A 17,194-nucleotide genomic window follows, 5' to 3' on the forward strand; every position below is an offset into this window, starting at 1 on the left:
CTTTCGGCACCTAGAACGCTCTTTATCTCTTGCTATCACTTAGGGTTAGTATGAAAACCCTTAGGAGAGTATTTGGGGTGTTTAGGGTCTGAGTATATGGATAAATGAGATAAAATGAAGAAAAATTGAATTTATACAAAAGTGGGAATTTCCACCGACTCCATTATACGATGCATTATACGGCCCATTTAATGGTTGCAGAACACCCTCCTCCACTGTTACCATTATACATACGGTGGGGGTTGAACCATTCTATATACGGTGGGGGTTGAACCATTCTACGGGCCGTATAAATTTATACGGTCCATACAATTACCCTCCAAGCCCAAATTTCATCAAAATGTATTTTTGTCGATTCGTTTAATCTCGAATCCTTCCAACACTTATTAAACATGAACTAAAACCCTTATATACTTAAGATGGACATGTCTAATCTCGTATAACCTCGAAGATGGTCCCGTTCTCCAAGACTAGGACTACTAACACTCGGCGAAACTCGACGTACAAAAGTACAAGGTGTAACATTTACCATTAGATTTGATATGTGTTGATCAGTTTTGAAAGTTAGGGTACTTAGACATGAAAGAGAGTAAAAATATGTGAATTTGGTTTAAAATCAATATGTGGTGTGTTGGATAATTATGTAGTTCAATGAATATAAGATGACGTGTAAAAATTTTTTTACTAGAGTATCTTGATGCAGCCTAATTCCCAGTCCTTATCCAACAAATCATCCTTGAAAGTCTAGCCTATTTGTTGAGCTACAATAATACAATAGTTAAATGCCGTTAGAACATCTTTAGTTGATGTAATTTTCACATTGCACACGATGTCGACCACTTTTTGAAATTCGTTGACTCCTTACATTTTCTTAAAAGTAAGCTATGATTTTTTTATCCGATGTTATCCTTCCTTTTCATATGAGAAATAAATGGGTCTGATAAGGAATCCTTGATCCACAATGATGGAGTAGAACCTTTTTCTTTGCTTTTTTTTCCCTTTCAGGTGATTACATTTTATTGGATACATGAACAAAAGAAGTTTAGTAAATGAGCACGGTGTCATGGTTGTCTTGACTTCACACTCTTTTGAAGTCTTTTCTTCAAGTATTTTAACTTAAGCGCCAACCTCACAGGGATAACTAAATAGTATTCTCTTGGAAAATGCTGTCATGGGTTAGTTGTTGGTGTTTGTGTTGATTCTTAATTTTGAATCTCGAATACATAGTTCATTCGCTAAAGCGCACATCCAGTAAGTTAAAAGAATTAAAATCTGTGGAACAATAGAGATATTTGGGAAAGTTGTTTAGTCTTCCTATCCTTTGTTTAAGCTGATTAACTGAATTCAAGAAAAGAGCATAAAGCATATCACTATTGCAGCCATATGTGGATAGAGACAATGTTCGAAAAGGTATGTTTTAGTTACCGATTAAATCTGCAATAATGTGTTTAAGTTCTACTCAACTATTCTCTTATTTTCTTTTATTGTTTTGTACCCCTTTACTATTCATACAAGGAAGAAAGAGATGAACTAAGTCTAGATGTCAATATTTTTGTCCAAGACCCTACGAAAAGAGACTATTCACATCGTAGTGGTGGCATTACATTTTATCAATATGCAAATAGAACTTATATAGATAGATTAGTTCACATTGATGAGAAAAGTTGTTTGAGACATGGGCACTAACATTTGATCACTACATATTCTACAAGTGTTTTTTATCAAGAATAACTAAGAACAGCAACCATCCACCATCGATGAATGAATATTTTATTCAACCGTTAGTGTGTGATGTTATCTATATTTGATGCATATTCATTTAGATGTACCAATTTTTCTTTTCTCAAATTTCACATTAAAACATGATCAACTCTAGTATGTGTACATATATTTTTTCCATTGCTACAGTCATGATCAACTCTTATACTACTAGAGTGACAAAAAATGTGACGGGGATTGCTATGACCGAAAATATGACTTGTGCTATTTTATGTCATGTGAAAACAGCCTGTGTGTAGCCGATACGCAGCTTTGTCTTCCAGAGATGCCCGAAGCAACCACTTTGGGCTATGCAAGCGACACGTCTCGTAAGTGACAGTTTCTTTTTCCACTAGCTTTCTCTGCCTACGCCTTATTTGGATGGTTGTTATCTACTATTATTATACCTCATTTTTTAATTAATTTGTTTGTTTTACTTTTATTTTTAACATGTTTTAAAAAGAATGTTTCTTTCTTAATTTGATAACATTTTAATTTCGACTTCTCACGTGATATTTTTATGTCCACAAGACTAAAATGCATTTTAGTACATTATACATATACAAAAAGACCAAATAAAGAGACTAGAGAATGATAGAAAAGTTAGACGTAACAACCTTAAATAAAAAAATGCAAATTATAGGAAAGCAAAATTTTACATCTACAGCTTAATTCCGGAGATTTGATAGTTAACAACTATTTGCTTTGGTGTTTTGATTTCATTTTGTTTCGGTATTAGTATAACTTTTAGAGAACACAAAAAAAAAAAAAAAAAGGTATTTCAATAGCCACGGTTATCTGCTGACTCTCTTCTTTGGCTTCTCTTTTTCTTCTTCTTTATATGATAAAATTTTATACAAGTTGAGTTTTTACTAGTATACAACACCATAAATGAAAAAAGAAATTTGAAGACTTCTCTAAGTTTGTTCTTTGCAAATAAAACATGTTGATTTGTATCATAAGTAAAAAAATATGGTTGAACATTTTCATAATTTTTTTTGTTCAGATAATTCAAATGCCTAGACAATAATATTAAAGTTTGATAAAAAAAATCATTGTTATAGCAACAAAATGTCCTAGACATAACATCACTTTTGATTTGTTATTATGGAGATTTCATTTATTCCTATTTCTCCATCCATGTCATTCAATTTTGAATTCTCTTCAATGTCCACTTTCTTTATGTCTTTTCTTCTTTCCTTCACAAACTTAGTGATTAAAGGTAGTTCTAGGCAATTAATCTTTTGTTTTGTTTGCCTCATCTCTTCTTTCAAAAAATTTATTACACTCTTTAGATATTGTATAGCAGCATATGATTTTATAGGTTCAAATTTTTCTAATACTCTTTACATACTAAATGGTTTCACTTTTGTAGTGGATTGTTCATGCAAGACTACACTCGTGCAATGCACAGGCCCAATGTTGCATTTTATGTATTTTTTGTCGTTCGAATTTGTTCTTTAGTTCATAACCGTACATTTTTTCTTCACCTGGACAACTTTTAACGTCTTTGATTCACTGAAATCTCACTTGTATTCCTTCAGTTGATCTCCTAAATCTCTGTTGTATTCCTTTGTGTTCTGAGATCTTTATATCGATCCTTACCACAATGGCACCTGTTATACAAATAATTACACTTGTTTATATCATGCATGTTTAAAGTACGGCTAAAGGTTGCGCTCTGATTTCTTTAAGCTACTGTAGGGTATACTGAACGCCACAATTTAAGTTGTGTCTATATGATCTTGATATGATAAACCCATTTGTTAATGTTAAAGACACAATAATTGTAGATCTCATTGCACCTGAAAGATAAGATCATCAGCTAAATGTAGAGAATTTGACAATATATCTTTGATGAGCTTAAAAGTTACAGATAGCTAATAGAAATCCCTACTGAATTCTAAGGCTATAACTTTCATGAATTTGCTTCAATTTAACTTCTTGAAACAATTACTGTATATTTTTTTAGTAAGATGCTAAAATGAAGCCAATAATACTTCAATGTTTACGATAAAATATTATGATCAAGTGAAACTTTTTATGAGGTTCATGGTTCGAAAGTGTAATACAACAAACTCAAATGGATCTAAATTTTACGGATCGAGTTTTTTTAAAAAGAGATGAGTGGACAGAAATTCAAATATATTCAAATCAAACTAAGATAATTGAATAAGCGTTGCATTTGACAAGATTCCAAAATAAATTTGTAGCCTAATGTGTGATATCATCTTCAATGTGCTTTTGCGGACACTCAAATGGCTCTCAATATTTGCTAATTTACCAACTTGCATGAAAACACTAAAGTAATAATAAAGAACTACTATTAACTATATCAGGGGTCAAAAGAAACTCGAAAAAAGTTAGCAATGCAAGCCATGTGAAGGCGAGCCGTAATTATCGGGATAGGAATAAGAGGAACGGTGGTACTTTAGTCAACTCAACCAAAAATTCAATTTAATCCAACTTATACAACGTAAAGTACAACACTACATAGCTCATTAAACGAAAACAGTTTATCCAAATTCCAAGCTTGCTCTTGAAGTGTCAAAGCATGCATGTTGACCTGCTGTCTGCTTATTCCCATTTATAAGATAGTAGAATATAATGTTCCTATTCTGAGCACATGCTCGAGCTCAAGAAATGGTGCAACGCGTATATTTAATTTTTACTATAATAGTAGTATTTTTAATTTTTTTTTTAATGTATGGAGATTAACATAAAAAAAATTTAATGGATGGACATTAACATAAAATTTTTGTTAATAGAAAATCTTCTTTATAATTTCGTGAAAGTTTACTGTTAAAATGGTCATTGTCCTAAAATAGAAATTAAACAATTCACATATTTTGTTAATTCACTATGCTGATACTAATTATACAAACAATTAAAAAGTTGATATACAAATATATATATATATATATATAGAGAGAGAGAGAGAGAGAGAGAGAGTATTAGGGAAAGGTTCACGTGGGAGTCTAGGGAATTAATGGTGACAGAAGTATTGATGAGTGATGACAAATGATGTAAGCAAATGACAAACTGGTCAAGGCACCTGAAGTTTTGATTGAAGCTACAGTAAAATGCTTTCACAACCAATATAATAATTTATTATGATACAAGAGAAAAGACATCATTTCACTCCTAAACTTGGCCGCAAAACTCACTTTAGCAACTAAACTTTATGAGCGTTTAAATACCTCCCTAAACAACTTTCATCTTAATTAAATACAACCCCCAAATGCTTACATGGCAAAAAAAATTAAGAGAGTAAAGAACACAAAAAGGTGGACCCGCTAATATATATATATAATTAAAAAAATAAATTAAAAATAATATACAATTAAAAAATAAAATAAAAATAAAAATGCGCCCCCCTCAACCCGTTCCTCTTCCCCTACCCACTTAAATCAACCCAACTGAAACCCCTCCCACCCCACTCCTCTTCCCCCACCCCACCTAAATCAACCCAATTGAACCCCCCCCCTCCTCAATCACCGCCACCTCCACCACCACCACCTCCTTCATATCCACCTATACCACGGCTACCCACCGTCATCGTATCCACCACCACTACTACCATACCCACTGTCTCGACCACTACCATACCCACCCCCGCCTCTATAACCACCACCGCTACCGCCGCCAACTTTCCCCACCACCGAAGCTACAATAATTTCCAACAGACCATTTTCTTCCAATTTTGCTTCTACTTCTTATTTAAATCACCAAATTAAGAAAAACCACAAATATTGGTTTGCTTCATCTTCTTATGGACAACCCACAAACCTTCCCCACCTCCATACAAATTTTGATTTCATCTTTTTAAAAGTAGGCGTTATTGGTTAATTTTGATTGAAATTCGGATTGGTTTCAACAAAAAAAATTGAAGATGGGATTTTTTGTTGATGATAATGAAGGTTTGAATAACAAAAATAAAGAGGAAGATGAAGATGACAAAGATGGGATTTTTCAGTTGGGTTGGTTTAACACTACAAGAAATTAGGCTTACGACGACATTATATAAATGTCGTATTAAGTGTCATAAGTGTCGCAAAATCACTTAGCGACATTTATTTTACATTTAGTACAAATGTCGTAAATTGAGGGTCGGGAATTTTTCGACATTTATATTAATGTCAGAGATGATTTACGACATTTATTTGCGACTTTTTAAAAATGTCACAAAGAAAATTTCCAACATTTAGATTAATGTCGGTAAAATAGTTAGCTTACATTTATTTATGACTTTTATTAAATGTCACCGATTTTGAAATTAATTTAATTGCGACATATAACGAAATGTCATCAAATCATACCATCCACTACGCATACATAGAAATGTCGGAAAATCATCTCTAGTCAATAGCCTCGTTTTTCATTTTTATATATTGAAAAAAATCTAATCTAATACCACAATGAATCATATAATTCCAGTACACAAGTTATACACTACAATAGAATTTTGAATAAAACAAAAAAGTCACTTCCACAAACTTTTGAAAATCTCATTAACACCACTAAATATATGGTTCCCAAAGAATACAAAATTTTCTCCCACTAAGCTGAGAATACTATAAATAAAATCTAATATTGACTAGTGACCACAAAAACACCAATTCATTGATTGTCACTTGTTGAGCCTTCATACAAAGCAGCATCTTGAATCTCTATGACAACATGCATCCTCTTCAAAAGACTTCTCTTCTTGACTCTAATTTTTGCATATCAGACTTCTGATGAAGATAAGAAAGAGATCTCTGACAACAAACCAAGATAAAGGCAAATATTAAAATTTAGAAAAATATGGTTTAAACAAAATAGCAAGCAACTTTTATAGAACTCAAAAGATCGTGAAATAAGAGTATTGCTACATTCATGGTACAAGCTTAAAAGTAACATACGTATCTCAAAATTCAAAGGTCAATCGTAAAGCCCACACCACAGAGGATTTACCTTCACATCCACAAAAATATGATCCAATGCAACAATCATATTATACAATTAATCTCTTTTCGGACTCCACTTTGTAAAACCTACAAAAGAAAAAGTAAATCAAGAAAAGTACTATATAATGACACATAAAATTCAAGTAGATAGATAGATAGTGAGAGAGAGAGAGAGAGAAATGGAGAAATTAGGCCACGGTACCTTTGACGTAAAGGGAATTGGAGGAAGGGAAAAGGTTGGGTTCCAGCTTTTGTTCAAGGGAGTAGTATTTGGTTGAGTTTAAAATTATTAGGGGGAAGATTTAGTCTTGGGGATTTTTTATTTTTTTTGGGGGAATGTCTGAGTCCAAATGAAGAAGAGTATTTATTAAAGTACATAGAACCAAAAAAAAAAAAAGAATACCTCTCCTATTTCTATAACTACTATAATTTCATAAGATTTTTTTTTTATTATAGTAGCAATAGTATTCCTTGCAAAATCAATTACTTTAATAAGAGCTTAAATAAAGTTCAAATGCATATAAATAGAATAAATATGAATATTGATACTGACATCTCATCTAAATGTTGTTTTAAAGTACATACAAATACAAAATAAATAATATAAAATGATAAAATTTCTAAAGAAAAACATATACTTTGTAGATAACAAAAAGAAACAAATATAATTATAGTACGAAAAATCTCTTGATTGGCAAAAATAGACTAGTAAAATAAATATTATTCTTAAAATACTAGACTAGTAAAAGGGAACAAAGGGGAAATTAATAATTAAGGGTTTTTTTTTTTGTCGGCAAATGTGTTAGAAAAATCATACTTTTTAACTATAAAAAGATGAAGACAATTAAAATGAAGAATGGTGAAAAATAAAATCAATGTTTAAGAACAACAAAATATTTCAGAATAAGAAATTTGTATATTTATGTTAATTATCTAAAGAACAATCCGTGAAACCACTCCTCGATCCGAACCGATATCGACAATGAGAGACGAAAGTTAGGTAGTGCATGACATTAAACACCCTAGTATAAGTGCAGAATTGATTGACATGAACATCATGACATGAATTGTCCCGTAGTAAAATGTCACACCCTTAATCCGATAGGGTGTGATGGGCACCCGACCCTTACCTAGGGCCGAAATAACCCGCACTTTCGTAATACACACAATCATCCCGGGCCCGCAAGCCGCGTCAAAATACAGAAGGAATTTTTTTTTTCGAAACACAAACATGCTTTTCGTCTCTTTCAAATCAAAGACAATCAGAACCATAACCAAATCAGAACACATGAAATTCACAACACAATGCGTACATCGAAACATCGGCTTACATAGCCGCTTACAAACGGACATCTCATACACACGACACTGTCTGCAAAGTCTCTAACATAACTCCGAATACCATACAAAACATTCTCGACTCTAAAAAGACTCCGAGGAAATGGAGCTCGCCAATCCAAATCGAACATCTTTTGCTAACATCATCTCGCTCATCCGTGGGTACCGCGCGGCACGAAACGCAAAACCCCGAAGAAAGGGGGTCGACGGAATATGACCGAGTATGCAAAGCGTAATAAATACAGAAAACAAAATAAAGTGTACCAAACGCGAGCATGATCGTTCAAATACCAACGTACTTACATCTGCCATCCAAGTCATACATACACCAATCATACACACATACCGCGGCCAGGAACCCAGCGGTAATATCACAAATATACACAGCTACACATACGTACATACCAGCATCAAGAATCAGAATCGGTCATTAAATTGCGCTAAGATATCCAATGGACGATATCACACACATACACATGCCGCGGCCAAGTATCCACGGTCGTAGCACGGCCGCATGGTCAAGTATCCAATGGGACAACATCACACATACCGGCCCGGGACTCGGCGAAAGAGGTAATAACGAAATGCACGAGCAAAATCATAAGTAGCCACACGTATATAATTTCTTTTATTGCAAACTCAACAAAACAACCAAAGCAAGCCATTCTTTTAAAAGCAAGTCATTAGTCAAGTCGTTTATCTAATTAGTATACAATAGTTACAATCTTCGAAATCGTTTTTATGAGTCAAAATGTATTATCAAACGCAATAAAGTAGTTAAAATAATTATCTTATGATAGTCGGGCAATGGTCAAAAGTTCTCTTTTCAAAATCACACAAATACACCAAACAAGGCTACATAGGAAGCTCTCGGAACGCGTGGGCCCCGCCTTGGTCAAATTGAGGCGGCGTACCCCAAACTATGGTCGTTAGGCCTGGCGAGGTCATAGACAAAGGATCCAAGGCCCTCCAATATCATTTAGGCGAACTACGGGTGTTTAAGCAAATATTTCAACAAAACAGGACATTTTCAATTCAATTCTACTGAATGAAAAAGGGTCAAAATGAAGCTCGGATTCCGAGGAGTAGAATCGTCCTCAAAGCTCGAATCTCGGCTTAACATACTTAGGACATGCCAAGAGAAGGAAAGAGCAAGCTTTACATACCTTGATTGTGCCTTACGCTCCTCAAGTCTCATTCGTTTCGTCCAAAAGTCTAAATGGTCATCTTTACCGCATTACTATTCACGCAAGTTAACACTTCAACTTTGGTTAAGTACTTGGCCACCGAAATTCCGGCAGCACCTCCCCTATACATATAACGCCCCCGAGACTCAACTCGGCTCAAAACAGCCAACAACAAGCCAACAACAATTCCAACAACAACAATTATCGATTAGAATCGCTTACTAACATAATTAGTCTTCTTTCTTCATAAGGCAACAACTTCCAACTTCACACTATCAAACTAATGTCACATTTCTATATTCATTAACTAATGCAAGATTATACAAATACATTCCATTAACATTCCATACATTATTCACGAATTCAAGTATTTCCATCAATTCCTTATTCCATCCAAACCTTCTACAAACACAACAAAGCTTCCGGACACATTAACGATGACCATAATTCATATTTAAACCTTACTCCCATACTTATTCAAAAATCATATAAAATTCACCAAATTCCCCATAACAACATAAAACCATTTTCGATGCCGTCTCAATTCATTAAACCTTTATTTATGTCATACGAATCATAACGACACACCTACCATATCAAACAAAGCAATTCATTTTCATTTCGATTTTCTCATGGCTCACTACCAACTTCTATTTTTTTTCCAACTTCTATCAAATTCATTCAACTTTCATTTCCAACATGAATTTCATCATAACCACAACTAAAACACAACACTAAATAACATTAATGCATTCTTGGCATTCATACTACATACACACGGTTTCTACACCATCCACACGGCTACATCATTAACACACCATTTTCATTATTTCCATCCACTTCTACACATTACAACAACATGCAACCATGCTAAAGACCATTAATTCATTACTCCTACACACTATCCACACATTCGGCCAACACCCTCACTTACACGATTTCACTCCAACATGCAATCTTTCATGGTTTTTGTTTATTTCTACACACTACAACATCCACAAACCATTCATAACATATAAAAGAAGATTAAAACTCACCTTCTTCCATGCCCTTCTTCATTCGGCCATAGCAAGGTTTTGCTAGAACAAGAGCTTCACTTGATTCAACAACTACTTCATGTTGTTTAGCACCTTCCAAAGAGTAGAAAACATGGAAGAAAATAATTTTTCTTCATCAAACTCTCATGGTCAAAACTGGCCAGCCATGGCCGTATATGCCTCACCTCTCTTTCTCAAAGTTTCTTGATTTTTCTCTCAAGTGAAAAGATGAAGAATGAGATGACAAAGTCATCTTTTATTTGCATATTCTAGCCAACCATGTGGCCATGGCCCACCTAAGGTGGCCGGCCACATGGCCTCATATTTTTCATGGATTGGCCAACTTTACACAATTAACTTTTTGGCCCCCAAGCTTGCATGGAATGTCCAACTTCCCAATAATTCACCTTTGGTCCCATATTTCATATAATGTCTAACTTTTCATAATTCACTTTTAACCCCAAATTCCTTGATATTTCCATCCAACAAAATTCATAAGCAACTTATATCTTGAAACAAAGTCGGAAAATAGCCTTGTCTTTAACTCTTCGCAAACAACTTAAAATATTCCGACGTACAAAGTACGGGGTATAACATAAAATCAATTGTCGCCGATGCTTTCTTCTCGGTTCTTTCCTCCATTACCGCAGTTCGAAGAAGAAAAATAAGAGTGCCCTATGAAGAATGTTGTAAAAATTCATAATAGAGTCCGACCACAACAATAATGAAGAGATCAATAATGGATAAACAAGCCAAGTCATTTACCGAAAAATAATTAATATTCTTTAAATATTATCCGCAATGACACCTATTCTAATATACTAGTTAAGTGTTTTTTAAAATGTCATATGTGCAATAGTTTTTTTTTTTTTTTAATTGGTAGAAATATTATTATTATTATTATTATTATTATTGTATAATTTAATTTTAACTAATTTACACAAATAATTTAGTCACATGGGATTACACTTGATATGTTGTTGTTGTTTGTAATTATACATATAGATAATTATTACTAATTTATGCATCCACTAATTCTTTTCCTCGAGTTAAATATAAAGAGTGATGACATAATTTAAAAAGGTTTAGATTTCCAACATTGTGTAAATGTCGGTAATTAGCGACTAATAATATGACATTTGGAACAAATATTATAATATTTTTGACATTTGTATCAAACGTCGTTGTTTTAACGACATTTTACTCCAAATGTCGTTGTTTAGCGACATTTTAGGCCAAATGTCATTATTTTACCGACATTTTTCATCAAATGTTGTTATATATTTACGACATTTTACATCACGTGTCGTTATTTTTACGACATTTTTTCATAAATGTGTCGCGAAATTTATTTTTCCCCGACATTTATTTCAGATGTCACTAAATAAATGTCGTCATATCTCCACTTTCTTGTAGTGTAAGGAGGCGGTGGTTATGGTGGTGGTGGAGGTCGTGGCGGCAGCGGTTCCTACAAGTCTTTGTGGTGATGAGGAGAAAGAAGAAGAAAGAGAAAAACAAAAAAAAGAAGGGTTGGTAATTTTCGACATGACAATGATGTGGTAATGACGTGGCACAAGTGTAATACACCTCACATTGTGAGGGTGGTATTATTTTTTCAGGGTGAAAAATAATTGAAACTTATGTTCTTTGGGGGGGGGGGGGAGGGGTTCTATAATTAGAAGTTAAGTTTAGTTGCTAAAGTGAGTTTTCATGCCAAGTTCAAGGGGGAAATAATGTCTTTTCTCATGATACAGCTATCAAAACACCCTTGAGCACAAATGACCATGAAACAAATGGCTGAAGCACCTAAACTGTTGCTTCTTATATAAAAAAAATATAGTTTAATTTCTTCATCACCTATTTGATCTGTTAATTCAAATAAAAATTCTGTGTTTTATCTAGTTATTACATTAATGGGCCCCCTCACATTAAATATTCTCCTTTGTATTCACAATTATTTGTCAAAATTTTGGTATCAGAGCCATGAGCAACACAAGAATTTCAATTTCTGATGCTTTAAAGCTCCTACACGCGGCTAATGAAATTACCTTTTTCCCGCACACTTCTTTCTTTGTCATCATTCAAATTCTTAATATCACTCCACCTGGACCTTTATAGTCGTTGCATCATTGTTTGTCTCTTATTATGTTATATTTTAAACAATTTGTCCTTATGCATTTTAATGAATTTAGGCAATTTTGGAGCAAAAAATTTCTTTACAATTGAGGTATTTATTATATTTACTATATATTATACATGCCTTACGTCATACATTCCTTATTATATGCTTCTCTCTATTTATTTTGAACCTTCAAAGTTTTCTTTTTCCATAAGCTCATATGATCATTCCTATAATATTTTTAGACATAGTTTTATTTTGCTTACTTTATTTATTCATTTAAAATATTAGCTACTAATATCCTTATAAAACAATTAGGTTTCTTTGTTTAAATGATTATTGAATATGAAAGCGTGAGTTTTGCTCATATAGATGACTATCAACATATATATTAAAATTTAAAATCATAAATTAGTTCAATATATGCATAAAATGAGTTTGAACTTTGAAGTAATGATTTCACCAACAATGAAAGTTAAAATGCTAAATTAAAATTTCACTTTTACATATTTGAAACATCATTATTTGAAATTTTAGTTATTGGGTGGGATTGTTACTTCTTGTTACTTATGCCTTTTTGAAGTATTTATTTCATCTATCATTAATTTCTTAAAGAACCTTTCTTCGTGTTTTTATTAAGACTGAAGTGATTAATACACCTCTAAACTTAGCAGGAATTGCAAATTTAGTCTCTAAACTATGACTAGTCTCCAAAACACCCCTAAGCTTGGCTAAGTGGATTTTAATGCACCCCCGAGCTCATACACCTTAGTGAGTGAAGTCACTCGCGGTCCAACTAAAATTTTAACTGATGTATCATCCACGTGGATAATTTAAAATCCAAATAATAAAGGAAAAATTCAATTAGGTAAAATTTCCGACCTGATAACCCCCCGGTGAATTAAATCACCCTAAACACTCTAGAGTTCTCCATTTATCTCAAAACACTCTCTGTCAATGTTCTTGACCACTTCAAGTCTTGCTCATATTTATTATTCTTATTCAACAAACGCAAATAATAACATTAGCTTGCTCTGGAAATGGTGGTTCATACCACTCAAAAAATTCGCAAAAACATTGACCTCTAACCTATACAAAGTGAACAAAAATCAGTGACAAACCCAGCTAAACTAGATTTAAAATTGGCCCTTCTAAATAGAACAAACCCAACAAAATTATATTAAAATTGACATACCAAAAACAAACATTACATACCTTCTAGTTTTGACAACCCCAAAATCTCCTTCCGGATTGTCATCGGACTATGAAATCCTCACCACTGCTGGAAATCCACATCTACAAAATCTAGTCATGAACACAATTGAGAGAGAAACCAACAAATATGACTAAGAACTTTAGCAATTAGAGAAGGTGAAGAAAAAAGCTTGAATTCAATTTGGGGTGTATTTTAATGGAGGATGAATTAAATAGAGGAGAAATCGAGCTTCTTAGCCATTGCAAAAGGAAAAAAAAGGGAAATTTAGAATTATTTTTTGTACCGTTTGGAAGCTAATGTGGCAGGTCTCACATGCGTGAAAGAGTTTGAGTACACTTGTTGTGTCGTGTGGCAGCTCGGGGTTGTATTAAAATCGACTTAGCCAACTTGGGGTGCTTTGAAGATAAACCATAGTTTGAAGAATAAAGTTGAAATTCATGCCATGTTTAGTGGTGCTTTAACCACTTCTACCTCTTATTAATGATCAAAACATATTTTTTTATGAGTTCATGAATAAAATAATTGGTATAAAATATTTGAAAACAGTTACGATCTTTTTCATGGATCCTTTCAAAAAAATATATATTCCAATTTTAAGTTCTAGTTTGAACTTTCTTCTTATGGGCGCAAAAGTCATTTTTTATAATTATTTTCTCCTCATTTTTAAATTTGTATTAGATCTTATTTTTCCCATGAAAGAGGTTAGTGGAATGTATCAACTATTTTCAAGAATTAATTATTTAACATCTTTCAAAGAAGAAAAAATAAAAAAATAAAAAGAATCTTGTTATAAATATTATTATAATATTGTGATGTCTATCTTTAGGAGAAATTTTAGGGTTTCTTAGGGTTTGTGACTTTGGCACCAAGTCAATTCTCTCCTATAAATAGAGAGGTTCTCTTCATTGTATTTGATCCCTTCAAGAGAAATAAGAACTCTCCCCTCTTCTCTCTTTCTCCACAATATTCTTCTTGCTTGCTTTATTATTTTATAACACGTTATCAGCACGAGACTCTAACCAATTGAGGAATTGGACGCCGAATACGTCCACTAATTAATCGTCCATTGGTATGATTTGCCATATTAATTTCTTGGTTATTAAAATATTGTGGATGGCCGTGTCTAGCTTTGAAAGCTGAAACTCAGCAATGAAAGTCCACTAGCTATAAATCGGCTTCCACGAGGTAAGTGAAATCATTTCCTTAGCTTTATCTTAGCAAGTGCATTTTTTATTGCCATGGCTACTGCTGAGTTATTTTATTTAGTATTCCAGTTTTGGAAAATTGACAGTGAAAAAAAAAAAAGGCATCCAATACATTGCTATTGTTGTGTTACGAAGTCCAATGCAGTGATAATATTTCTTTTCTTAAGTAAATTCATTTATTCATAGGCTTGTTGTGATTACAACTGAAGATGTGTTAGAGAAAATTTATCTACATCATATGTATGCCTCGATTTGCTCCTGAAGTAGCAATATCTTAAAAGAAATTCTAAGCTATTACAATTTGATATGCTTATGGCCTGCACATTCAGATGATTGTGTTCCATTTCTGAAGAATGAGAACTTTTGATATAAGCTATAAATATAGATCCATTCCCTGAAGTGAATGTGATAATATGTAGTAAAGCCTATAAATATAAACGTGCATTTGATTGTGAAAATATCATGATTCATCTCCAGAAGAGGTAGAGTAATCGAGAAGAAATATTCTGAATATTATATGTTTTACTCCCGAAGTAGTAAACTCGGAAATTTGCTCCCGAAGTAGCAAAACTCTGGACCCTACTCCCGAAGTAGTAGAACTTTGAACTCAACTCCCGAAGTAGTATATCTTTGAAATCTACTCCCGAAGTAGTAGAACTTTGAAATTTACTCCTGAAGTAGTAAGACTTTAAATTTTACTCTCGAAGTAGTAAATATTTAAACTTTACTCCCGAAGTAGTAAAACTTTAAACTTACTCCCGAAGTAGTAAGACTCAGAAAATAAAGCGGATAAATATTATCCTATTTTTGTACATGTTTTTACTTTGGAAACGAATTGTCAAGTACTAATCTTGGTTGAGTTTAGACATACTGGACCTAATATCAAACTATGGAAGTCGTAGGACAAAGTACATGCCGTTAAAATATATCGTGGTTGAAAGTGTCCAACCGTTTCAATTCAATATCTTGATATCAATTGCAATTCTCAAAATCCTTTGGTTTCAAACGTCAAATTTATACTATATTTGGAATTGGCTAAGGGTTTTATGTGTAACTTTTGAAATTGATATAATATCTATATTTGTTAAAAGGAAAAGGCATCCGATTAGCCTTATTTTTATTTGCAATGGAACTCATAAATTGCCTTCTTTTCACTATATTAAACAGAATATATTTTTGTCCCTTCCCTTTGCTAGTTTGGTCATATTATGAGAACTTATTCCTGTTGATTATTAATTTGGTATTATATGCATGTTTATGGAAAGTAAGTTGTTAGCAATTTGTGGCGGATATAATTAGTTAACTAGAGATTTTAAAGTTGTCAGCATTCGAAAATTACTAACATGTCTTGGTATTACGTAACTTACTACTAAGGAATTGTTCTATATGTATTTTGGTGGTCTAGAAGTATCGAAAGATAACTTTTTGATAAGTAGAAAAGTTTGGGAAATTAATTAAAGCGGATTATACATATTGAAAATTATGTATAAAGCTCATCTAAATGACCAAGTTTTATTCCCTGAAGTGAATGAAGAAATACCACAACACACCTCCTGATGAGATAAAATAACAAAGGATACATATGTTATTTTGTGGTATGAAGATCATTGCTACACGTACCTGTCGTATGTCAAATCATCTTGGATACTTTTATTATATATCGTTCCAAGGCAAATGAAAAAGATTTTGTAGAATATTTTCTATTATAACCACATTGATAGCATGATTAGTTGTTATTGATTTCCCCGAAGGAAATAACAAATTCATGTATTTTTCTTGGTCAAGGATGTAATATTTATGTGGTCATCATTAAGATACGAAATATTCGTATATTAATAGTGAATCTCCCCGAAGGAGATGTTTGAAATCATCGAAGTTTAGAACATAATGTTTACTTTTCGTTATTATGAATTTATTATCTTTAAATGTAAATTAGTCCCTGTCTTCTTACATGACATCGGAAAGATCTAATCAAATTCTCTTTCATGACACCGAGTGTCTAAGCAATATGTGATAGTACAAAATTAATGATCAAGGTCCGTAAGAGCCTAATTATTTGTCTACAAGAATCATGACACCAAGTAGTGTCCGAACAATATGTGATTATGGAGAATAAATTAAAGGCTCCGAAGAGCTTATATACTATTATGTCATTCATTCTTGATTGTAATATACAAAATTGTTATGATCGAAACCCAAGTTGTAGTAAACCCGAAGTTTACTAAAGTAAATGGCTATCATATTGAAGCTATAAATGATTGGAGGACTAAATATCTTCAAAATATCATAGTGGAAAAGAAATATGAATATGAAAGGTTACTCGATTTGTACAACAAATATAAGCATGATGAATTGCATGCCACAATAAACCAGAAGTTTATTGGT

The sequence above is a fragment of the Lycium ferocissimum genome, chromosome 3, assembly GCF_029784015.1.
Source record: "Lycium ferocissimum isolate CSIRO_LF1 chromosome 3, AGI_CSIRO_Lferr_CH_V1, whole genome shotgun sequence".
In the NCBI taxonomy this organism is placed as follows: domain Eukaryota; kingdom Viridiplantae; phylum Streptophyta; class Magnoliopsida; order Solanales; family Solanaceae; genus Lycium; species Lycium ferocissimum.